The sequence below is a fragment of the Sander vitreus genome, chromosome 1, assembly GCF_031162955.1.
Source record: "Sander vitreus isolate 19-12246 chromosome 1, sanVit1, whole genome shotgun sequence".
Taxonomy (NCBI): Eukaryota; Metazoa; Chordata; class Actinopteri; order Perciformes; family Percidae; genus Sander; species Sander vitreus.
This window is the reverse complement of record NC_135855.1, coordinates 11,282,105-11,308,518: the sequence shown is the minus strand read 5'-3', so window position 1 is coordinate 11,308,518 and position 26,414 is coordinate 11,282,105. Positions and strand designations below refer to the sequence as shown.

Below are 26,414 nucleotides of genomic sequence, written 5' to 3'. Positions count from 1 at the left end.
TACTGCAAGCAAATCCATCCATTTTCTATATCACTAGTGTTCAGCGCCATAGGGGGCTGCAGCCTATCCCATCATGCACTGGGTGAGAACTACCATGGACAGGTCGCCAGTCTTCACAGTGCTAACACATATAGACAGCTAAACACATTCACACCTATAAGCACTTTAGAGTCTCCAGGTCACCTAACCCTGTGGACTGTGGGAGGAAACTGAAGTACACATTGATGCAGACATAAGGGTAGTTTGTGAAAGATCTACAGAGAACCTATGTGTCTGGAATGTACACGTTCTCCCCAGCTCTCCATTGCATGTATCACATATGTTGTCCTATATTTCTAAATAGCATTGCAAAGATTAATTGGTTGTCAACTATTCAATTCATCGCCAACTATTTTTGATAATTAATAATCGGTTTGAGTCATTTTTTTTATGAAAAAAAAGAGTCAAACTTCTCTGATTCAGCTTCCTACATGTGAATATTTTCTAGTTTCTTCACTCCTCTGTGACACTAAACAGAATTTATTTGAGTTGTGGACAAAACGAGACATTTCAGGACGCCATCTTGGGCTTTGAAAAACACTGATGAAGATTTGTCACCATTTTCTGACATTTTATAGAAATATACAAACAACTAATCGATTAATCCCAAAAAATAATCGACAGATTAATCTTCAATGAAAATAACCGATAGCTGCAGCCCTATTTCTGGATGCACGTTTGTAGATCTCACTTCCATTGGATTTGAAGCACACTGAGCACACAGAGCACATTGTCTTTCACTGTCTCTCGCTGCATGACTGCAGCTCCACTGCACCTTAATCCTCCAGCTTTTTCACTCTCTTTCCTCGAAGCACCTATCTCCTTCTCCCTCACTCCCGTGAGAACCACTATCTGTCTCCCTCTATCCTGGAGCCTTTCTCTAACTCCGTCTCATTCTCCACTCTCATCACTTAATAATTCCTTACAGAGGAAAATCTAATCAAATCGGAGTGAGAGTGAGAAAAAGCAGAGATGGGAAGTGTGTGATTTAGACTTGGAGAGGGGGACTAAAAAAAAAAAAAAAAAGACAGAAGCAACATTGGCAGTGTGTGAGGGGGTAGAGAGAGCGAATTGCAAGTGCATTAGCAGTCAGAGCACTTAGTGTGAGGAATCCATTCATTATTCATTAGCTAATTCACCATGTATAGTAATTAAAATCAGGGCCTGCTCTAAAATGGAAAGAGCTATGATAGACTGGTTTTCTATGTACGATATTTAAGAGGGCTGTTTTTCAGTAGTCATGCTCCAGGGATTCATAAATCCTGTTTACCTGGATGCAACTTGCTGTCAGGACACTTTTAGTGCTTCACCCAGTATGTAGGGTGACATTCTCTGACCTGAGAATGAATCCAAAATAGAAATATGCAAATATGCAACATGACCTATAAATAACAAACAAACCATGACCTATTTATTATACAGTGCATGTGAGGAAATTGCTTATAACAAACAAAAATGTCACGATAAAGATTTAATAATCAAAGCACATGTAACTCATGCAGATTTACCCATTTGTCAGGAAGATATTTTAATCGTTTAATTGCATTTGATTTATAAATGCAGACAGTACGCGCATACACACTTTACAATGCACAAATATATGTCATGCCCCATTAAAAAAAATCAAACAGGTGTGTTTATTTGATCCTGAAAACACGAGACCAAAATAATGTTGTGTCAATTACTAGCAAACTAAAATAGGGCAAGCTGATCACCCCCCTGTTCATTCAGCGAGGGGGGGGAGGGGGGGGGGAGAGAGAGAGGTGCTTGTTTGAGCTATATTTGAACAACAAAGTTGCTTGTTTTGGCCTTGTTCTGACAGCTGTGGTAAAGGTTGGAGTCAAAATAATCCAACAGTGTGTGTGTGTGTGTGTGTGTGTGTGTGTGTGTGTGTGTGTGTGTGTGTGTGTGTGTGTGTGTTCTGTGATGTGGCTGTTCATTCAAACCAACTAATTATCTTTTTTTTATTATCTGTTGACTACAGTTAAAGATCATTCTCTAGGTGTTTGTGTTAGGTGTGTGTGTGTGTGTGTGTTAGAGTGCAGATTGGGCCGCATTTTCCCGGCCCACGTCTTTTTCTCATACTAATGACACATGTACGTTTGTTTGTGTGGAAAGCCCGCTTTTATTAAGCAACTGTAGGGCATTCAGAAATGTCAACAGATGAGCGCATCAGCGCACACGGAGCAACAAGTGCACATTAATAAGCTGTTTAATTTAAAATGTTCAATGCCTTATCGCGCTGATGTGACCGAGCCTGACCCAAACCTGAACATCGTTTCTAAATATCTGTCCGAACCCGGCGGTACCCGACGGTACCCGATGGGCTCGGTTCGGGTATCCATCCTCTAGTGTGTGTGTGCATCAATCCTACCTGAATCCAGATGTGCAACAAGCCCCGTAATTATTCTAAAATCATTTGAAGCCTCTGCATAGAAATTAATCGCATTTTAACACAAGGTCTACAATAAAGTCAACATAAGCCTCTGATTACCAATTTAAAACACATCAAAACCTAAAGTAACACTTAATTAGCAACATCTGTTGTTCTCTATTAACAATTCATACCATAGAGTAGCGATTCAACATATATCCAGGTCATGAAAACTTTAACATTTGCTGTGCAAGCACTCAGTGTCTCGTAGGTCTTATAGGAATAAAATCTCTTGTTCAGCACAGAAAATGATGCTTCTGCTTTTTCTTGGAGCAGCCACAGCAGTTTTTTTGGAATAAACAAAGGAAGACAGTTAGCATGATCAGCGACAGCCACGTGACAAAACAGACACAAAAAAGAATGTTGCCTACTTACAATCAAATTACACAAAATGTAAGAAAAAGCGTAATGCCCTTGTATTGCTACTTTAAAAACGTGTTCATGATTCTCCATCAGACTTAACAAATCCATCTCTCTGTATTTTATATGACGGTTTTATATGACAATTCATTCCTTACTCTTAATCAACGTAGGCTGTTGTTTGCAGGCTTTACAGTTGCAAAACTGCAAAAACGTCTTTGCAGGATTACTTGATCCTGGCTTCGAATAGGATAGCGCATTTGGAATGTACAACAGCTAAGATGAATAGACAATAAGGGCATGGATGGATATAGTTGCCCTTGATAATCTATATATTGAAATGCTTTAACCTCAGCTGCCACCCCCACCTTGTTTTATTGTTTGTTTTTGCTTTTTCAGCTTGTTTGTCACTGTACACATCTATATACTCTGTGTATGTTGTGCCTAAGAAGACAATAAACAAAACTAAATGTAAGGAAAAGGATACTAAACACTGATGAAAAGCTGATGAAAAGCACTTAATGATAAAGGGGACAAGGATGAACAAAACAGACTTGTCGCCTTTTTTTTGGACAAAGCAATGATCATTTATTACCAAAGCTGCCGCCAAAATAAAAACAGTAAAAAAATCTCATCACATTTAGACACAGGAAGTGTATTCTAAACAGCAGCGAGTGGCTCTTGTGTCAACAGAAAGCTGGGTTTTACAGCAGCATTACATCTTCTGCCACTTCTGCCCATTTAGCACCAATAACAGACATTACATGCAAACAATTCCCAAACGCCAAAGCCCAGGTCCATATAGGAATAACTAACAGCAGTTTGTACATGGCAGCATCATGTAGATCTGTACCATTTACTATTACAGTGATCTCAGTGTCAAATCTTTTCTAACTGCTGGCCCCACCCCTCAACCTCAACCTCTGTTGGCGAGCTTTTTACTCACATGACATGGTGCATGGAAAACAACTGCTTTGGCCTTTTCAAACAAATCATATAATATAATTATTCAATACAACGCAATTATGGGGATTTGCAGACTTGTTTTGGTTTTACCAGCCTTTTTGTGTGATTTTAGACGCTACGCCCTTGTCATGAATTCCGCCTCCTGAGTTCATTTTCTGCCTCAGTTCCTGTTTTTTTTCGCCTGTGAGTCTGTGTTTTCTGGGAGTTCCTGAACGCACCGCGTCTGGTTGCCTGGCGACGAAGCAAGGCGGGAGAATCGGCAACCACCCACACCTGTGTCTCATCGGCAATCTGCACACTTGGTCCTGATCATCACCTCTCCACCATTTAAGCCGTGAACTGACATCCATTACCTGCCGGATCGTTGCTTGATCGCTGCTTAGCCTCACCAGTATGTTTGCTGGAGTATCAGTTAGTACGTTTGAGAAGTTTGTTTTGTGCCGTTGCCAATCTGCCTGTTCCTCTGTCTGCAGTTTTGTGACCTGGGAAATTCTCTCCACCTCTGCCTGGCTGTCTGCTTCACCATCATTATTGGAGCTACATTTATCCGTCAGCCGACCCACTTCCACCCACGGCCTCACCAGCTGGACTCACCTGCTTCCACGTACAAAGCCAAATAAATACTTACCTTTTTTTTTTTTTTCATTCTACTTAGCTTGTCCTTGTCTGCCTTTGGGTTCCTGTCCTAGTGAATCGTGACAGCCCTACGATGCTGGAGATGGCTAATACGACGGCTTCTTCGCCATGTACATTTGGGAACTACATATGTTTGTATATTTTGCTGGATAGCAAACACATTCTTTAGTCCTTGCTTCTGATGATTTTAGAGTCCCGCATTGCCAGACCTTTCTCTACAGCGCTGCAGAGGAGGGTCTGCCTAGTCCACACAGCATTCCGGGATGGGAGAAAAACGTGCTCTTGTTTATTGACATTTCTTTAAACCAATCACAATCGCCTTGGGTGGCGCTAAGCGCCGGACGGAGCAACGGCGCCTGTTCAAAATAGCCTCGGGAAGGAACTTGTTTTGGTGGACAGATAGTCTAGCTAGCTGTCTGGATTTACCCTGCAGAGATCTGAGGAGCAGTTAACCATAGTCCTCATAAATCCACCAGAGTTTTTAAATTACAACGCAAAGAAAGCGGAAGGTAGCGGCCATCCGGCAGAAAACGGTGACATCCGGCCGAATTTCCGGCAGCATCGGAGCAATCCCTGAAGTGGAACGTCGTGGATATAGACTAGGCTGCAACCATAGATTATTTTTATTTATTTGATTAATCAACAATTAGTTGGTCTATAAAATGTCAGAAATTGTTGTCTGCAAAACAGTTATTTTGTCTGACCAACTCCAAGACTTGATGTTCAGTTTAGGTTCACAAGACAAAAAAAGCCAAGACAATTTTTAAGTGGCTGTAACAATTTTCTATGATTATTTTATCATCGAAAGAGTTATTGGATTATTTTTCAGTTTGGTTTAGATTGTACCGTCTTGTCAGAAAAAAAAGAGAGTTCCAGCTTTAGATTTAGTAATTCACCTTCACTCCTACATGGAACATTGCATGTGTAAATGGTGTATACTGGATTTCTTTCTGTATATGACACAGCTTAATTCATGAATGAGGAGGAACAAATTATTTACTGAGGGCTTTATATCAAAAGCCGATCATTGTTCTGCTTTGTAGCAGTCCGTGTTACATATTCACAAACGCTTTTATCCTTCATATTCTCAGGGTGAATAGTTTCTTCGATTAACATATCCGGTCTTGTGTCACGATTTTAAGTGGATGAAAGCGCCTGGCGGATGAGTGAATGGAAGATCGAAGGAAAGCGACAGATGTTGGCTGAAGTCACTGTTGCTCCTCTCTCTCTGCCCTGGTGTACAAGTGGGTGTTCATCCCCTGAATACAGATGGCATTACACAAGCAATCCTCTAAACGGCTGAGACACGCTAACATGCTGCTGTCTGGAATGACCTGCGTCTATCTCCAGCGCCTATGCAAAGCCAAACACCTTTTGTTAATCTCACAGCAAAGGGCCTCAGTTTAGGCTACGGTTCACAAGACGTTTCCTATTATCTTTTACTTATACTTAGTTCTCCAGTTTATTTCCTGTGATGTCAGCGGGAAGAGGGGACAAGCATTAACTTATGTAGAGCACTGGATCTCTTTGAAGTTTCCTGACGGTAGTCTCCACTGAAGAATCGATGCGTAATGGAAAATATTGCTTGAATGCACAATCATCTTGATACAATTGAATTTATGTATGGCATCTCTCCTCTGGTCCCCTCCCTCGTGCCTTGGTGGTAGATTGTCCTGAACTTATGACAATTAACCTTGAACAACATGGGGGACAGGAAAGGAAGGAGCCCACACGATTTTCAATAATTAAATTATCCCTCCTGTTGCACATCTCAAAATCCACTGCCACATTATCTGCCTCCCCAGTCACTGATAGATCAGGTCTTTGTTGTGCAAATGCCTCTCCATTGTATCCTACCTCACCATTCAGACAGAGAGCTGCACCTGCATATGCAACTACTTTATAATTTAATACATTTTACATGCTAAGTGAGGTTTTATCCATTATACTACTATGTAGGCAAAGGCAACTGCACAGGTAACTTACATGTTTCTGTGATTACAGCTGTGTAACTTGACTTGGTTTAAGAGTCATAGTAGATGTTGCAAAGAGGAATGGAAACGGTGTGACACCTGTAAAATCATTTATATTTCCTGCAAAATTCCTTTTATAATTACATTATTTTGTTAACTACATTTCCAAGTATAGTATTTATTTATATTGGAATGTGCCAGTAGGTGGCAGATTAAGCAGTCTGTGGCACATTTCTGCCAGCCACATAGAGAAGACCAGTTGCAGTTGATAGTCTGAGCCTGGTTCTGCTGTACCAACAGTTTGTATGTTTTGTGAAGTCTTGCTGGTAAAATAATAAAAGTGAATGTCTTTCTTCACCACTCATGCTGTCACACTCTGAATGGTGTAATAACAGCAATTGAGGTGTGAAAGAAAGTCAGTTTAGCTTCAGTTGCACATATATGTATGAATTGGAATAAAAAAACAAACTCTTTGACTTATTGAGAACAATGGAGCCAGTGTTTGGATTACATCTTTAAGTCTCAGTTTTTACTGCAAGATGTAATTCTGAAAAACACCTACTGAGAGAAAAGACACTCTGTAGTAGTGCAAACAGACTAACGTTAACGTCAAAATACACAAATGCAATGAATGAGCAATGTCAGTACTCTGCTGAATCAAGACTTCCAGTACAATAAAGTGGCTTCTGAAAGATAAAGGTGCTAATAAGGAGGCAACATCTGTTATTAGAGATGCACCGATTGACCGGCTGGTGACCGGAATTGGCCGATTTTCACGTGACCGGCCATGACCGGAGACCGGCAGGTCAGTCTGACATATGCCGATTTTATGCTGGTCAAATGCACTTCGGGTGCCGCATGATAAACATCGCGCAACATCAGCATCGCACGTGCACGCGCGCCGCCGCTCCATCAGCTGTTTATGAAATGTCATAAAGTCGTAATTATACATGGCTCTGCAGAGCCGTTTGCTCTACTGATCTCAGGCGAACGGTCAGCCGCTCTCTCTCCCCTCTGAGGCTGAACAACTGGAACAAGAAAACCGCACTCACACGCTACAGTTTATCGGAAAATAGCGTTGGTCACACTGACTTTGATGAATTTACTGTTTACCAGACCCCAGATGAGACAAGAAGCTAACGTTAGCAAACGCTGCGGTGATGGTCCCTGTCTCTGTCTCTGATGCCCCGCTGCAGGAGACTGTGTGTATTCCTCCGCCACGCTGTATTAACGTTACTGTTTTAAAACACTTTCCAGGTTAGTGGGGGTGCATACCGCTCCAAACCAACATTAAAAACGTAGTAATCCTCCCTCAGTGTTTAGTTTTGTTGCTAAACTGTGTGTAAAATGAGCGGTGACGTTAAATCATCTGTTTCAGGTAACAGCACTCTAGGGTACCGTCTATTTGCTGGATTGTTCCGAGGTAACCATGATGTTTTTTTTGTTTTTTTTTAGATTAGATTCAACTTTATTGTCATTGTGCAGAGTACAACGACAGCGAAATGCAGTGAATTTCCCACACCAGGAGTAATTTATATAGTTCTATTTTATAGCGATAGATTATCCTTTCAAAAAATGTTTTATGTTCTATGCAAAATGTAAAATGTTCTATTAAAGAAAAGATAGAAAATAAATATTTGTGTGTGCTGTAAGGTGGTTAGAAAATATGAACTCGGAATCGGCCTAGAAAGTTGTAATCGGTGCATCTCTATCTGTTATGTCAACATATCAAATACATAATTTAATCAACATGTCATATCTGCTGCTGCTCTCATCTCATTTTCAGGTTGTGTATTCGGATTCAATACAATTGATCAAACCCCGACCCTACTCTTGAATGTCCCAAAATCGGTGAAGCCCTATTTGACCGTAGATTTATATTAAGTTAAACTTTACAAATCTCAGTGTTGAAATTCCCCCATTATTTATCTTAACTATTTAAGAGCAGTGGCCAGTCAGGAATCAGTGCCATCATGGGGCAACTTGCAGTTCAGAGTTTAGTGCCTTGGTTAAGGGAAAATGCAAAAAGTATTGGTAACGTGACTTTTGGTTTGGGAGGAAACCTGGGTGAACACAATGGCAACATGCAAACTTGCTGTGAGGTGAGAGAGGGGCCTTATATCCACCAAAGAATGATCCAGAAACAATTTTTGATGGATAATGTCAGAGCTCCAAAACAGCTGCAATATGTATTTTGCAGCGATGAGAGCCCAGGGAGTGGCACATTCATTCATTCAGGTTGAGAAGTGTGTCGGCTCAGTCAGGTGTAGGAAGCTTTCATGCTCATGTCTGGGTGACGCAGAGAGCTGCCAATCATTCACTGAACAACCTACACACTTGCAAACTTCTTGTCCCAAGCTAATGCCTATTGATCACCTTGAGCGAGGCAAAATTGTGCGCCATGCTGGCATGGATCCACTCTGAGGAAAACAAATCATTACACAAACATAACACAAACGGTTGAGGTGGCTGATACGATGTCTGCATTCAAGCTAACATTCCTGCTGCGACCGGTACAGTTACTTCTGGTAAGGGCTTGTTTGAAAAGGAGATTCTTGAAGAATTAAAAAGATGGATGATTCCTTTTGTGATGTAAAAGCATTTCTCAAAGAAAGCTAGTACTTGAGGTATGCAATTCCACTGAGTACCTTCACAGCATCATTTCTACAGGCCATTACCAAACATTAAGATACAATTTGATAAACCTTTATTAATCCCCAGAGGGAAATTCAGGTGTCATAGTAGCAACAGCAACGGGAATGCAACAAAGGAGAGCTTCAGGTAAGAGTACAGAACCAAACCAAGATAAGAATAACTAAAAGATGATAAAATAATGAAGTTACGACACTCAACAGCAATTTCATATTTTGGTCCCTAACCACACCTGGTCTGTTCAAATCGATTTCAGGCTCACAAAGGCACTGGATTGTTATTGTGACCTTCAGTTTAAGGATTAGCTCTGGAATAGATAATACCCACTGTGGTGTAAAACACTGGTCACCCTAATGTGCCATAAATCCACACTCTTACAGTAATTGACCAACCGCATTGTACTCACAAAAATGACTGCACCTTCCCATTTGGCTAATGTAAATGAAGTGCTTTTATATTTGTTCACTGAAGTCAAAGGTATATATTAGCAGAATATTTCTACAGCTGTGATACTATTTACACTGTGCATCAATACGATTTCATTGTTATTGCTATGTCTCCAGCCATGTCTCCACTTAAAGAAATATAGCAGGTTTGAAGGTTAACAAGATTTTCTTTCATCCTAAACACTGTTAAAACACACACACACACACACACACACACACACACACACACACACACACACACACACACACGCACACACAGTCACTAACACATGTACAGGTGTCTCGTGGGGCCTCCTTGCAGTGCTGCACTTCACTCTGGATATGCTCAGACAGAATATACGAGCTTGAGGGCTTGGAAGAGGGCCAGGCTCGTCTCCTCGATTTTGGGTCGTAAACGCGGCCTCTGCCCAACGACTGCAGGGCCTTTTAAAACAGGGCTCAGCTTGATTGGACACACTTCTGTTGCTCCGTCCCCGACTGCAGGCAAGCCAGCTGATCAGAGAGGCAGAACAAAGCTGGTCTCTTACAAGCAGGTCAGTTCTCGACCTCTTGTATAGTAAACTGTATACATATATATTTATTTTATTATATAAAAGGCAGTCTTCGATTCATCACTGCTTGTAGATAGTGGAAACTTCTGTAAGGACAGCAGCCCAGAATTGTGTACCAAAAGGAATGTGGGATATATTAAGCCTCGGTAGCTCATTTGAACAGGGAACACAGCATCAGGATCAGGGATGAAAAGAAAGGACAATTTAAATGTGGGCATCAGGCAAGGAGAATGTGAGAGTGTTTCAAGTGAAAGTTTGGTTCATGAGGCCCTATGCATTCTGTATACGGCCTTGCTCACACTGGTGTTTTGAACGTCTAATTTGTTCATGAATAATACAACATGAACCATTTGGCTCATGAATATGAAATAGATGGAACCACAGGCTCTCCCCATAATCAACAGTCGACGCACACAGTCCGCCGTCAGCTCTGTAGCTCTGCAGCTCTGTAGCTCTGCACCAGCATTTCCTCTAGTGCATTTAGCCAATCGCAGCCGATCATAGCCTTAGCAGAATGTCGGTGTTGGTACAAACTGTCCGTGAATAATGTGTGAATACAGCGTCTTTCGTCGCCAAGGATATTTTAGTGGAACACAAGCATTCTCCTTCTGTCTCTCTTTTTCGCTCTCTCTCTCTCATCTTCATGCACAGTCAAACGGTATTTAGAGTGTGACAGCCCTAATTCCCTGGACCACCAACTTTCTCTAACATGGAGCAAAAAATATGATTGCAATGTTTTATTTACTGCTGTTGGATAAACGGTGTGCTCACTGAGGAAATGACAGTGAAACATGATGCGGAGCCGAACAGCTAATGCACCAACAATCTCTGCCCATTCGTTTACCCCGCCTGAAGCCGCATGGCTGTCCTCCAACATGGCCATATGCCCCTTAGCCTAGCTCCTCCACGCTGTATTGAATGACTCATGATACAGAGTGTAAATTTCTTCACTACCCAAGAATGAGAAAACACGACTGGGGGATACTGGTGGACAATCTAGTGAAAAGAGATATGGTTGCTTGTTTGGCTCAAGCCATAGTTTTAGTGAAACGTGATGTCAATTGCACAACAATAATATTTGGGGCTGCATTACTGCCATTAGGAATTGGTCTTTTGATTGTTTTCGTGATAAACTGATCAATGATGTTGTTTAGAAAATAACAGAAAAAAAGACTGAAATGATTACTTATTTCAAAGAAGTTGTCAATTTTCTTGAATAATTGTCTTGATTAAAGCTAAAAGAAATAACTCAACTGAACGAACGAAAATGAAATCAACGAAATGAATCAGCAACCTTTTGGTAATCAATCACTGAGTACTTCTCTTAGCAAAAATGCCAAACATTTTATGTTTTCCGCTTCTGAAATGGGAGGATTTGATGGTTTTCTTTGTCTTATAGTTAACTAAACTAAAGTTAAGTAAACTGAATATCTTTTTAGCCATTTGGACTGGTAAGTTGGACAAGACTTTAAAGACTTCTCTTTGGGATTTGAAAAATGAGACTAAATGATGAATCGATCCACAAATGAATTGATAATGAAGATAATTGTTAGTTGCGATCCTTGTTGTGATATGATCTATTGGGAATGCAATATGTGCCGGCAAAACCAGCCGACACAGAGACAGTCACTCTGTTGAACACTCAGAAATAGCCCCCACCCTCACACTGAACAAAGTCAACCACCACTGTTCTGCTCATCTACCTCACCATTGCACTGATCTGCCTTGCACTGTACTCATATTTAAATCCTAAAATCTCAGTCTATTGACTGATATTGCACTATTCCTTCCCTCTCTTTTGTATATTTTTTGTAAAATTGTAAATTCTATTGTATTGTTATACTGTACACTATTTTTTTATATTCTTACCGTCAACTCTGTTTTTATTCTTAACATGTTAAGTGTTGTACTTTGAGAGCAAAGATTACCGGAGTCAAATTCCTTGTTTGTCTATGCAAACCTGGCCAACAAAGCTGATTCTGATTCTGAAAACATCATGCTACTTTAATGTTGATGGTTTCCATGTTCATTTGAGAAGGTACATGCTCCTCTTTGGGTTGGGATAAACTGTTTCCCTTTTAAAAGCATGTTCAAACCCAATGTATTAGCACAATACATTGCTGTCAAGCTGAAAACAGGGCTACCAAGGCAAAGCCTACGCAAGCTTTGAACTTGACGCATCAAATGGCAGAATACGCATATGGCTCTCTTTGGTGTAGGTTGGACTCTGCTGTGTAGTTGTGTTTTGAAGCATCATAAGCAGGCGCTGTGCAGACTTGTTGGTAAATGGCTTACACTATAGATTCATCATGTTGCACATACAGTATAAGCTGCCTGTTGTCTTTGCAGTGTAAATATTTGATTCTCCTTTCACTGCCCACTGTGGGTGTCTAAATAGCACTTATGAGTCAAACAACAACAAGTTGAAGGTAGTTGTACAGTTTGTAGCCATGCTATTGGCATTGGTGATCATCTACTTTTCCTCTAGCGCCATCATGAGATTGACATTTGGGGTTTTGAGTGAAATGTCTTGACAACTATTGGATGAATAGCCATGAAATACAGACATTCATGTTCCCCTCAGGATGAATTATATTAACTTTGTAAATCCTTTAGGTTTCCATATAGCGGCAAAATGTTAATTTGTCCAATACTGGATTTTATGACTAAATACCTGCAACTCTTATGACATCCCATCAGCCTGTGTAGTGCCAATTAGCACATAACACCACTATGCTTGTATGTACAGTCTCACAGAGCTGCTAGCATAGCTGTGGACACTTGATCTTGTTAGTGTTCAAATGCACAACATGTCTACAATGTATCTGTGGATGTTGTTTGGGTTGGGATAAACTCTTTTAAACCCGTTATATTAACACAACATTCCAAGGCTCTTTTCTTTTCAGTGCCTGCAAAGTTTTCACCAAAAAGTATGATACATTTTTATCTTAATATCAGGTATTATATACATATATATATATATATATATATATATATATACTTTATCAGACCTGCCTTGCACCCTTGTTCATACTCTGTCAGAGAGGAAAGAAGAGTGAATAAAAGACTGAAGATTCTGAAGCCTGACTGGACACAGAAACAATGTGTGTATTCCTGTATCCAGTGATGCATCCTTATCCAATCAGATGACAGGGCCTGTTAATTAAAAACCTTGCACCACAAGTGGTAGGTAAGTTAGTCAAGCAGTGCCGCTGTCTCTAATTTTATTAACTGGCCCTTATTGTTAGTCATTTTCATTACTACCGTGTGAATGAGATAAAGACCTGGGTATCCCCCTCAGTTTGTTTCCGAATTCCCTGTCTGGATAATTAAAGTCCAAGCAGCAGGTGCTAGTTAGCAAAGCTTGCAAAATGTAGCTTCAGCTGTGTATTCTCAAAGACATTACACGGAAACGCATAACACTTATTACTGAGCTACAGGTGTGACAAATAATTAGGTGAGAAGTGTTTGCCACTTTTGATGATTGAAGAAAAAAAAATTAGGGCGGTGACTAATGATTATTTTCCTTACTGGTTAATCTGCTGATCACTGCCCTAATTAATAAGAAGAATTATGAAAAATGTGACGTCTTAAACATATATACAGTATGTATTTACAATGATATAAACACATTTGAGAAGCAGACACTTTTGGTAGTTTGGACCCACATTTTTTGTTTTCGCTTAAACGCACCGTATGTCATTTCTGCCGCTAGGGTTCTCTCAATCACAACAATAATAAAAGGAAGACTCTGTGACGTTGTGCAGTAGTGTGGGATCATTGGTTGTAGTCTTCACTGTTAAACAACCACCATTGGCGATGAAAATATATCTGACGTGACTAAGGCAGAAATAACGTTCACGGACAAGTTAATGTGTTCAAGTTTTATTCACGTTACGTTTAGTCACGTTTAGTCCCGTTAGCTAACGTCACGTTTCATGCAACACTGAGGGTAAAACAATTTAGTTAGGGAAAGATCGTGGGTGGGGTTAAAAAAATCTACGTTTAACTGACATGCAGGACAAGGACGGGACAGTTAGGTTTAGGAAAAATCACAGGTGGGGTTACAAAATGTACGTTTCCGTGACACACGGGACAAGTATGGGACATGAACCCCGATCTCCTGGGTGAAAGTCCTGTGTTGTTTGACCCGTCCACCACCCCAACCTGCCTCTTTATGCAGATTTTCGAACTTTCATACTACTCGCTACCGTTGTCGCTCTTAATACTAAGTCATCCTACAGCGCCACGGTTGTGGTACTACTATGCCCGGTGTAGCCCAAACAGACGTTAAAGGGTGTTTTTTGCGCCAGTATCTGAAGCTGAGAGCCACTGACAAAGCGTCAGTATTTGATGAGTTGGGAGTGAGAACGGGTTGGTACACAACTTAACAAAATATATAACATATGTGTAATAATTGTTAGACACTTTAATGCGGAAATGTTACATACCTTAAACTCAAGCGTTATTGAGCCATGCACATGAGTTTAGGTACACATTATGTGCTATCACATTGTTATTCTGCTACTAATAGCATCTTATTGTCTAATTTATGGCATATGTCCATCCTGTAATGTGCATGCTTCATTCAGTTTTTGAGACTGCATTTTAGCATTTAAAAACAAATGTTTTAATGGAACTTATATTGAATAACAGAATGGTGTCTCGTCTTTTACGATCCTAACCTGCGGATCAGCTGATCCAGACATTTTTTAGGTTTGGTCATTGTAATTAATAAAACATCGTATCAGCATAGACTCAATAAGAGGACTGGAATTAGCTGCAAAAAAAATGTGATTGGGACAACCCTTATCTCCGATGATGTAAAACGGTTACAAGATGCAGAAAACAAGGAAAAGATAAAATTGTGTTGCAACTGTCCTATAAGTACTCCAGCTGCATTGGATACTTGGCGAAGGCTTAATGCATTGCAATAAAAATTAAAGGGACTTTGTGTTATTATTGAGGATACATGACAAAGAATGGTATCGTAACAGCTTTTCTCTTTCTTTGCCTTTGAATTTGAAGAACAAAATGCTCTTGTGGCAAACAATGAGGTTCACCAATAATGTATTAGTACATGGCAACAAGGGAACAAGATGTTGTTGAAGCCCAGAAAACACGGTGGTTGAAGATCAGTGTTGTCATAAAAGGGGAGAAATGTAGCTGAGGCAACTCTGGGCCACACACTAAAGAGGCAATCTTGTCAGACTCACAAGATTCCCTTCTCGGTTTAGTAGTGTTTGACTTGGCGCCAGTTACTGGGGTTTCATCTTTGCCAATTAAGCCAATCAAATGTATTCCAGCAACTAGAATCTGAGTGGTTTGCCAAAGCATTAATGAACTAGATATTCATTTCATTCTTACATTGATTTGTTAACTTCCGTCATTGCACAATGAATCACTCTCTGTTCATCGTGAGTCGCAACATGAAAGTCCATGCATGCATGACTCTAAGTATTGTTGAGATAGTTTCATCAAAGAGATCTGAGCTAAATGAACTGGCAGGAGATAACATGTATATTAATATGTGGCGAGTTAGATAAATAGGGGAAGGCTAGAGAGAGGCAGACAGAAAGAGGAGGGGGGCATTGAACATGAGAGAGATAGAGACTCATCATGACTGTCATCACTTCAGCTATTATCCCTAATTCTCTAAGGGAATATCTTAGTAAGGCGGAGTAAATTTGAGGCTGATAAGCAGACAATAAGATTTGCCCGGGCTTTAAGGCAAAGCCCTTCCAAGGGCTTGCTTTCACCTACTCTAGGTTTGAACTTGACGCATCAAATGGCAGAATACTCATATGGCTCTTTTTGGTGTAGGTTGGACTCTGCTGTGTAGTTGTGTTTTGAAGCGACATAAGCAGGTGGGTGGCTTACAATATAGATTCATTGTGTTGCACATAAAAGCTGCCTGTAGTCTTGGCAGTATAACGTCTTTGCAATAATTTAAATCATTTTCTTTTGCCCTCTGTTGGGACTCTAACCCACAAAAAGCTGAATTAGCAAATATTAGCATGTTAACATGCTTAACTAAGACATTGGACATGGCATCAGCATGTGCATTGGCATTGTGAGCATGTTACCATAAAGCACAAAGCACCACTGGGCCTATAAGTACAGCCTCAAAGAACTGCTAGCAAGGCCATAGACCTTCAATCTTCTTAGTGTTCAAAACATATTTACAATGTATCAGTGCACTTATTATCAGAACATAAATATCTTAGGTGAAAAATTAGTTTCTGTTTCTGTTCATGTCATACCACAACAGACCAGAGGAAGTGAAGGAATACTTCAATAGTTAAAACTATTTTTTACTACCAAACACTATTTCCCTGTGGGGCTCAAAGTAAGCATAAAGGTTTGTAGCTTGCTGCTTTGCAGCGGACGATAGCTTTAATTTGTGGCAGTTCCAACATGGATTCCAACAGCTAACCAACGTGATGGTTACAACAAAGTATCAAATTGTACACCGGAACTTTTGAAGTCCATCCTGCAGCATAATATTCTTCTTTTCACTGTCCATCAATATTCTCAGCAGGTTACAGACTCTCGCTAGCTTCATAGTTTGGCAAACAAATTGACTGTTTGGAACATACTGACCATACAGATGGACAGAGGAGAAACAGATTATGCTGCAGGAATTTTGAAGTTTCTACAGACACTTTGTTACTTGTTTCCCTCTGTGATTTTTTTTTAAATTTTTTTAATTCATTGAGCTGTGAATCCAAGCTGCTTTCCTCCATGAAGGGACAATAGCCACTTCTCAAGCCTACACTGGGAGACTGTTTGATAGTCAAAACATAGTTTAAGATGTCATTTTGTTATATATTAGATTGGGTCTCACTTACTCTGTCAGTTTTTTCGATTGCTGTAGCTAGTAACTGGCCTTAGAAGAACCATAAATAGACATTTCAGCCTCATTAACATTTCCTGTGACCATTGATAGCATCAGGCTCAGTAAATTGTACATTCCTCAAATTGGGGTTCAAAAGCATTTTTGAATGAAGTATTGAATCTCATTATAAAATCAGAATCCTGTTTAAACCCTTTTTTTCGGTTTAGCAGTCAACAAGTTTTAGTCACAGAATTCTTCAATATAAACCCATAAGAGAATATATTAAATAAATATAAAAAGGCTACCATTACAACAATTAAAATCCATTACAGTCCCAGTAAGCGTTGATTTGTTGTTGCGGGTCAAAAGACGTCTAGATACTAAAACTGAGCCAAGTTGTTATCGATGTCTGAGTCCCACAGCCATTGTTTCCACAGCATTAAAGTGACTATATTTGAACTGATGGTTAGGACCTAACCTGATGCGTCAGATGCATAACACAGAACCATCTGAGAAGTCGCCCTTAACTGTTTGGAAAAGGGCAGACAAAAAAAAAATACCTGGCAGGTAATTGGATGAAACCATCTGTCTCTTAAACTCTTGGAGAAGCCAGTCAGGAGAAGAGCGAAAATATTTTTGCTATCAAGAAAAGCCTTTAGTGCCGTTCTTTGCTCTTCTTTCTATAAAGAAATACTCTCCAGTTCTGATATAACTGATGCTACTGCAGCATCTATGCAAACATCTTAAGGAGCCGCCATTGTTGTTGTTAACAAACAGTTTCCCAGCACATACACCTAAACCCTTAGTGGGCGCTGATTGGTCTGGCCGACTCTGGACCTGACACAAACGCATTACTTGAAGCCTGACAAGATGAGTTTATATTGTGATATGTGATCCCGTGATTCTCGCGTGATCCTGTGATTAAGGCTGTCCCAAACGATTATTTTTTGAACGATTATAGTAGCGTTTATTTTTTCGATTAGTCGACTAATCTAACGCTTCATTTAGTTTTTCAATTAGCGATTATTTACACAAAACAAATTTCAATAAGGTACAAATCTCTATTTATTAAAATTGTTTAACACTGCACTGTTCAAGTAAAATGAATGTGTAGTGCAACCTGACGTCAGATGTAGGCTATCAATGCAACAACAAAACAAAGTCATTTTCAGGAGGAATACAAAAAATAAAAACTTAAAGTAAACAGAGCAAGTGCAAAAAGAGTGGCCTGTATTTGCTTTTTTTAGTAGTAGTAGTAGTAGGTAAAATAATGAATAAGCTCTTGTTTAACATCCAAGCTCTTCTCCCTTTAATCTTACAGTTAAAAAAAGTGCAATTTTAGCAACATATGAAATCAGATGTATCAAATAAATCCAACATAAGGGAAGTTGCAGAGTGTCTAATATCACAGTCTGTAATCGATTCGGTCACTCATGATGATGGTAAACCAAAAAAATAACACTGCCGACTGACAGCGTTTGATGATGCTTAATGTTAAGTCATAGCGGGGCATTAAAACGAATCAACAGACTAACGTACCGTTGGGCTACTACTGGGAACACATTCCGTGTCACTATGTTGATAATCGCACAAGCTTGGGAGTGAAGCTTAGATAGGGCACAAAAGATCAAGCCCGACCCTACCCGAGCCTGTGCACGTTGTGTCCGAGCCTGGCCCGGCCCGGCCCCGCCTGTCACATTAACTGGAATTATGAGCCCGAGCCCGATTTAAACCCGACAATTTTTTAATATAACGCCGTTATAACTGACGTTATAAAGGACTCGTGAGATATCTGAAACAATCTCGCCTGGTTGCGCAATTATCGAAGATTTTAGCACAGTTTACCTCCCACTCAAGTCAGTGCAGGACATATACCCAAAGCTACGGGAGAAGCTGGAGAGGCATAGCTTTTTCCCCACCCAATTAGGCTAATAAAGTAATGATTAAAAAAAAGCACAAATGCTTGATCAAGGGCCCGGCCCGCCCCGGGCCGGGGATAGTGGCGGGACATATCGGCCCGACCCGGCCCGTGAATCTAGCTCGGGCTCGGGCAGAGAATCTAAACTCTACTTGGGAGGGAAAGGGACAAAAAGGTGAGCAGAACTGACGGTGTTTTGCTGCTGTTATCCTGACTCAGTGATGCATTTTACAAAGTCTACAGACTACCACGTTGTTGTTGGCATTAAGAGTAAAATACTCCCCCACTTTAGAAGACTGCGTGCGAGCCTTTTTCTCAACGTGTTGTTGAACTTGCGAGGAATCCATACTTGCGCCGTTGCTGGAGGCAGCTATGTTTTTTTTTTTTTATTTCTATCCGTGACGCATTATTAGTGTCGACGCATTTACGTTATCGATTACGTCAACTACGTTGACGAATCGTCCCAGCCCTACTTGTGATATTGCGAGAATCCAGCTGCCGTGCAAGGTAAATTAGGACTATGCTTTTCATTGAAATATACTGTAGCCATTGAAATGCTCTTAAACAACAGCTGTGGAAATATAAGAGTGGTACGTTCCGCCCAGTTTTAACTTGGATGTCTAAACATCTTTTGACCTGCAAATCAATACCATGCTTACTGGAATATTTCTCCATTAAGCTAAATGATGAGGTGAATTCATGATTACTGTCCCTGAATGTTTTCAGTGTTGTTGCTAATAAAATAGGGAGGACATACAATATTCAATGTGAGATTTGTTTGACTTGACTAATCAGAGTGTTTTATCAACTTGGGATCAGATCCAAAATGAGCTATCAAACCACAGCCCTACACATTTCCAGGAATAATTCCCATGCTGCACAGCTTTCTGTGTTTCCCTCCAAGCTTTATCTACCATTGTGATATGTCTTGGTTTTGTTCATGTTACTACACTCTGAAGAAAACTTGTGAAAGCCATAATTGCCTTTTGGACATTATTTACTGTGATTATGCATTCTACAGCAGTGGGCGGTACTCAGATGTGCCTCACATCACAGCAGCACCATACATATAATCATAGAAAATAGTGTCTACTCCAGCAGTATTGCTAAACTGTAATGTGTAGGTTGTTGTGAGTATGTAGAGGAATCTATAAAGGGCATTATGGCATTTGCAAAAAGTGGCTGGTTGCTGAAGAGGCAGAAACATGGTACCCGTAGCCTGAGCATACTCTTTCTATCAGAGGCTCTCACTGGAGTTGATGGCTGGTTGCTGCTGCAGGCCACAACAGACACATAGAACACAACACAGATGGTGAAATAAGGCACCAACGGCTGCAGTCAAAACATGAATGTGTCATAATGACATTTATGCCATAAGTTGTGATTTTTGGCAGACATCAACACTGTCACTCTACATAAGACACACTTATTGGTAATAAACCATAGTGGTACTACAGGCACACACAAGCAGATACAGCCTCTTCATACATCACCACATTAATATTTGTTGATTTAGAATGGCAGACTTGTGAATGACACAGAGCAGGATGCGCTGAGTAATCCCCTTTCTGGTGCACAAAGGCATAACTTAAGCTGCTACAGTGAATACTAAGTCTCTCCAGCCTGGCTTGCGTTGGACTCTTTCACACCCGAGCGGTTCAAGTTGTTCAGATTGGCCTGTCTCTTCACTCGACACAAACACATGTTTTGTGGAGGTACCACAAGATACAGAGTGCTATCTATCAAAATGGAGCCGACTGGGAGTCAGTCTAATCTCAAGCTGCATCCCACTCACTTATTTATGTCACACAGCGACATACATATACGTACAGAAATGCACACAATCCTTCCTTCTGGATTAGTTAACATAAAAAGCACAGGCCTGGGTTTTTTTTCACTCTATCCAGACGGAACCTCAGCCATAAGTTATCGCCACTCCTAACGCCAATCCTCATATCACACGGAGAAGTATGCAGAAGGCCAAGACGACAATATAAACTGGTGAAACAACAAAACAGTGCCCCCCGTATAGTAAAGCATATTCTTGAAAAACACTGACTGCCCCCTTCAATCGCCGAAAGTATAAGTGCAATGAAGTAGATAGTAATTTGAAAATGAATCAGCATTTTTGCTTTTGACAGATTGAAACCCAAGGTTTTCAAAATGGGCAATTGTATACTAACATAATACACCATCATTATGAGAAGCCATTCACTAAATAAAAGAGAAGTTGGAACCAGATAATATCAGGTATTTTGCTTGACAAATGACTTGAGCGTTACTGTTTTCTCCATTAATCATGTATTGACTAATTGTAATGATTGTGATGAGTTTTAGAAATTCATCATGACTCCTAGTTTGACTGACAGGCCATTTAACATGTGAAACGTGCAGTTTATTCCATGCAGGTGTGTAACTGGTCCTTAAAATGACTCAGTGATTAACATCCCACTACGCTTAGTGCTGTGTCTAAAAACCCTAGGCAGACCCAGTTGCTTGTTATTTTGTCTCCTGTGGCTCAAAGAACAAATCCATGACTTTTCTAGAGGGCTGATTGTCGAAGTATATTTTGCTGGAGCTTGTGTTACGTACATTGTTTGACTTAATGATGTTTCACAATTGGAAAAATGCGGCTAAGGTGATGATGGCATGAAAATATGTTGTAACGACGTAACCACCTGGGAAGAACAGACGCACATAGCCCTTGACTGTGACGTCTGTGCATTATTCCAGACGCATGAAAAAAAAAAACAGACAAGGCACTATGAATCAACTCACTACTGAGGTGTAAGGCGGCTTGTCACAAGAAATTTAGGGAGCAATATTATGGTGGAACTGCATCGCGTAAAGTCCTTATTATACGTACAGTAAATTCACTTTTCTACACAGCAGGATGCACAAGAACCAAGTTTACTGAGGGTAAAAAAAAACTCATATGGTTAGATGAGTCACCACTCACCCTGTTCTGAACCAGTGGTTGCCTACATGTGTGTCACGCATGGAAAGAAATCTATTCGCCCAAGTGCTTATTTCCCACAGTGAGGGCTTCTGTCAAAGCTGTTCTGGTGAGTGATCCTGGCATGGTGTACATCTATTTGGTCCCAGGTGAATGCCAAAACTAGCAACACCTGCCAGGGTGATCACATTCCTTATGTCTTGCTGTTTCTGTCTTGATGACTGAGGAATATTACAAGAGGACAAACCCAAATCCACAGGCCATGACGGGTCCCTGAGTTAAGCATGGCGATCATATTTAACACCCTGGCAGTAATGGTCACCAGTTCTCAACCAAGCAGAACGCTACACTTCTTCTACAAAGAATGAGTCTGACTGGAATGTCTTGTAAAAATAATTCTTGCATTTCTCTAGTTGAGCTTCAGGTTTTTTTCAGAATCGTTAAGCTCAGTGTAGCAGCTCAGGTGGCTCATTCTGACCTAATGACTTATTGAGACACTTGTTGGTTGGTGGCCTTAAAGGAGAATTCCGGTCAATTTCAACCCGCAGCTCTGTTTGTAAATTTGGAGTGCTGTCAGTAGCGAGAAAAATGAAAACAATCGGTGCTGCCTACGCCGTGTTATCGACCTGCTACAGTTTGCACCCAGGAGACTGAAACAGGACACATTTTAAACGTGCTTTTAGCATCTTAACATGTTTGAAATGTCATTAAAAGTGCCTACCCATGTGAAGTGATTCCTTCCGAGTGAATACAGTGAATCTGACTGCAGTAGATGTGAAAGAAATGCATGAAAGTCGTGCTAATTCAGCTCTGTTTAGTTCTGGTGTTGAGACGGCAAGACGAGTGCTTAGGGACCGTCCACAAACTACAACACCGAAAAGAGATACAAAAATATTTAAAAAAATAGACATATGCTTATTTTTTTAAAGTAAGTGCTGTAGTACAAATAGCAGGTGACAATTTATAATCGAGGTAAGTTTGAAGACACTACCTTACTTAATCTCTTAAATTAAGAAATATTTTTATTGTATCTCGTTTCGGTGCTGTAGTTTGTAGACGGTCCCTAAGCACTTGTCTCAACACCGGAACTAAACAGAGCTGAATTAGCAAGACTTTCATGCATTTCTTTCACATCTACTGCAGAACGATTCACTGTGTTCACTCGGAAGGAATCACTTCAAATGGATAGGCACTTTTAAGGACATTTTGAACATGTTAAGAGGCTAAAAGCACGTTTAAAACCTGCCCTGTTTCAGTCTCCTGGGTGCAAACTGTAGCAGGGGGATAACACGGTGTAGGCAACAGCGATTGTTTCGTTTTTTCTCGCTACTGACAGCACTCCAAATTTACAAACAACAGAGCTACGTGTTGAAATCGACCGGAATTCTCCTTTAATTTCAGTGGTTACCCGCATATTACTGTGCGCTGACATAATCCAGACCTAGAACTGAATGTAACACCAATTTAAAATGTAACTGTAAATCTCACTGTTAAAGGACCACTGAAAATGAAATAAGGAACATTCATTTTGTTTCTGCATATGTGTTGGTGAGAACACAACTAATAATTTGATTTAAGACATTTTTATACTTTAAATGATCATTTTACTCTACATTTCCAGACATTTAAAGAGCCCACTGATACTACGTAATAAATTGTCTGATGTGAAACAGGCACTATTCTTCCTACTATTTACAGAAACATTTGCTGAAATATGCAGTGGTTCAATTCACCATTCGATCATCAAACTCCAAACCCCATCAAGCAGACTATAGGTCAAATATATAATGGGTAGGCTATGCTTGTATATGCATGCAAATATTGTGTTAACCAACCCTAAACGACAGCCCCATCCTTCAACACTTTGACTGTGTCCTTCATTTTACAGGCTGGTTGTAAAATCGCCAGATGTCCATATTATAAAAGTGTACACTTGAGGATGAACCGGTTCAGTCTGAAGTGGAATGCCTTTGGATGCAGCAGCACTAGCAGTTTTAGATGTGATGTCTGCTTCAAATGCAGCTCCCTCTACCCATTTCAGCCAACACACAAGTATTTTCAGCATAAAGGCATTTTCAGCACCTCCCACTGATGGACAGCGCCTATTTATTTCTAAAAAAAAAAAAAAGAAGAAAAAAAGAAGAAGAAAAAAAAGCCTGTATTACCAAAGTAACAACTCTGGGACTTTTTTTTTTAAATTTTTTTTTTTTAACTATTTTAAAATGCTCCCTGTACTTCTGGTTTACCTGCTCAGGCTGTGGAAGGGAGAAATGACTCTTGAGTATCACCCATGGGTGGCTTTTTTTTTTTCTTTCTTTTTTTTTTGCAGACATACTAGGTCAACAGGCAGAACAACAATAGAGAGAGAGAGAGAGAGAGAGAGAGAGAGAGAGAGAGAGAGAGAGAGAGAGAGAGAGAGAGAGAGAGAGGACATGTGTACAAGCTGTGTGCATGAGCACATTCTGTAAAATAAAGCTTGACCTGAAGCTTTTGCTTTGCCACATTCCCACTCAAAGCGCCCTTCCTGAGGGCCAGCATGCCCACCTGGCCAATCCGGCGCTCTTTCTGCTGCAAACGTGTATGCTGAGAATACCTGAACTGAATTTGAATTACCATATGACGTAGGCCTTTTTCTAGCAGTAATGTCCTGCTGGCAACAGGGACTACCACAGACCCATGCAGTCTCAACCAAGCGCTCAAACACACAAATTGTTGCACCAGCTACCCCCCACACCTTCTCAACCTCCTTTCTGTCCCTATCCATCATATCTCTTATCTATATATCTCTCTAGCCTATCTCACACACACACACACACACACACACACACACACACATTCAGAAACACGCACAATCACTCACGCACAAAAGAGGATGCGACAGCTATCATAACCTACCTATAGAGATGAAAAAAGGGCATGTCAAAAAATAAAAGTATCTTTCTTTAAATTGAAGTCTGTAAGGCAACCACAAATCACGGGTGAAATGGCGATGGATCGGTCTACATTGGGGATGTACAACAGCATATCACATTGAATAGGCTCAAGTGGACTGATTTAAATGGAATACTTACGCATTTTCTCGAATAAATGAAATCGACGGTGAGAACAGTGAAGGAAAAACCAGCAGGGCCACGGTCCCCGTTTTCAAGATTTGCAGTACGAGCGAGGCACAAATCTCCATGTGAAAGGGATTGGAGGCTGCTGCAGTCCGCGTCTCTCTCGATCACAAGTCAAGATGCTCGCCTGCGAAACATTGAGAAAGAGTTGCGTGGATCTGCGGTGCGGCCACCATTCCCTCGGATGCAATGAGCGCCGATGAAAGCCCTCAGAGGAGCAGTAACCCCCTGGACTTGAAGATATTCCTCTGGACTGAAGAGGATGGAATCCTGCAGAGTTTTTAATAGGGGACCAAGTCTGTATAGGCCCTTCTTTCCCCCAAACCAGTCACAGTCCAAAATTTACTCCCACTGGTGGTTTCCTCCTGTGAAAGATCGCTAAATCAAATTTCACAAAAAAGAAAAAAGAAATACAACCGAAGTGGACTAATTCGTTCGGATTTACTAGTCAATCTTTTTTTTTTTTTTTTTTTGCGAGTGTCATTTACTCAAAACAAATTAACAAAACCATGGACAGACATGAAAATTAATTACCTATTTAAAGCATTGTTAAGGTCAGCGCAGAAAGGGGCTCAGAAGCGTCCTACAAAAAAAAAAATCCTGAGAACGCCTATTGGATCAAATTAAGGATATCCGTCCCACTGCAACCATCACACGCGTCGCATCAGGACAAATGGGTTGCCATAGGCTGCTCTAGAAATCGCAGAGCATATGGCATACAGTAGGATATTTTCTATCAAGTAGAATGGGAAGGATCCACGGGATACTATCCCCCCCCCCCTACCAAAGCAATTGATTACATAAGCGCAGCTATTAGTAATAATTCCGCTTGTCAGGGAGAGCGTGTCCGATCCGGCTGGTGTGGCAGCAGCATCATCATCCGTGTGTTCCAAATAAAGCGGGTTTTTGCCACCGGCTCCTAATGGTTCCCCCGCTCGCTGCAGTCCATGACTTGAATAGCGAGCACGTTGAAATCACGGTCTCCAGGCACAGATCTGCCACGCGCGCGTGTGTGCGAGTCACGTGTGTGTGTGTGTGTGTGTGTGTGTGTGTGTGTGTGTGTGTGTGTGCGCGCGCGTGCGTGCGTGTAGGTAGGTAGGCAGGTAGGTAGGTAGGTGCGCGCGTGTGTAGGCTTGAACGTGTTCCTGTACTGCCCAGGGACCACTTTAACTTTGACCACTTTGCCTGCGGGTCCATCTGCCCATTTAATCACCCAGCGCTCGTCAATTATCAGGGATCAATCGCACAAAGCCCAGATCTGATGTCTCTGAGTGTTTGTGTGTGTCCGTGCGCGTGCATGTGTGATTCAATTGTTGATGAGGTATGGTTGCCACCTACAGGCGCTCCTCTCTATCCAGTCATCCAAAACGGACCATTTTCACCATCTGAATCCACAAATGAATTCACATTCAACATGTAGAGGTCTTATCACTCATTCTCACTGATTTTCTTTACTGCTGATGGTCATAAGAAGGGACAACTTCATCCCCTGCAAACATCACTGGGGAAGACAGGGTGGCACTTATAGG

General features: G+C 40.8%; 1 protein-coding gene across 1 annotated transcript in view; it reads right to left on the bottom strand.

Annotated features, from left to right (window-relative positions):
* lrrc4cb (leucine rich repeat containing 4C, genome duplicate b) overlaps positions 1 to 25,613 on the bottom strand; it is a 44,458-nt gene extending 18,845 nt beyond the window's left edge. Inside the window, exon 1 of the mRNA XM_078264501.1 lies at positions 24,841 to 25,613. The gene's annotated coding sequence lies outside the window, so the exon portion shown is untranslated. The remainder of the gene's footprint in view (positions 1 to 24,840) is intronic.
* Between the last annotated feature and the right edge of the window lie 801 nt (positions 25,614 to 26,414).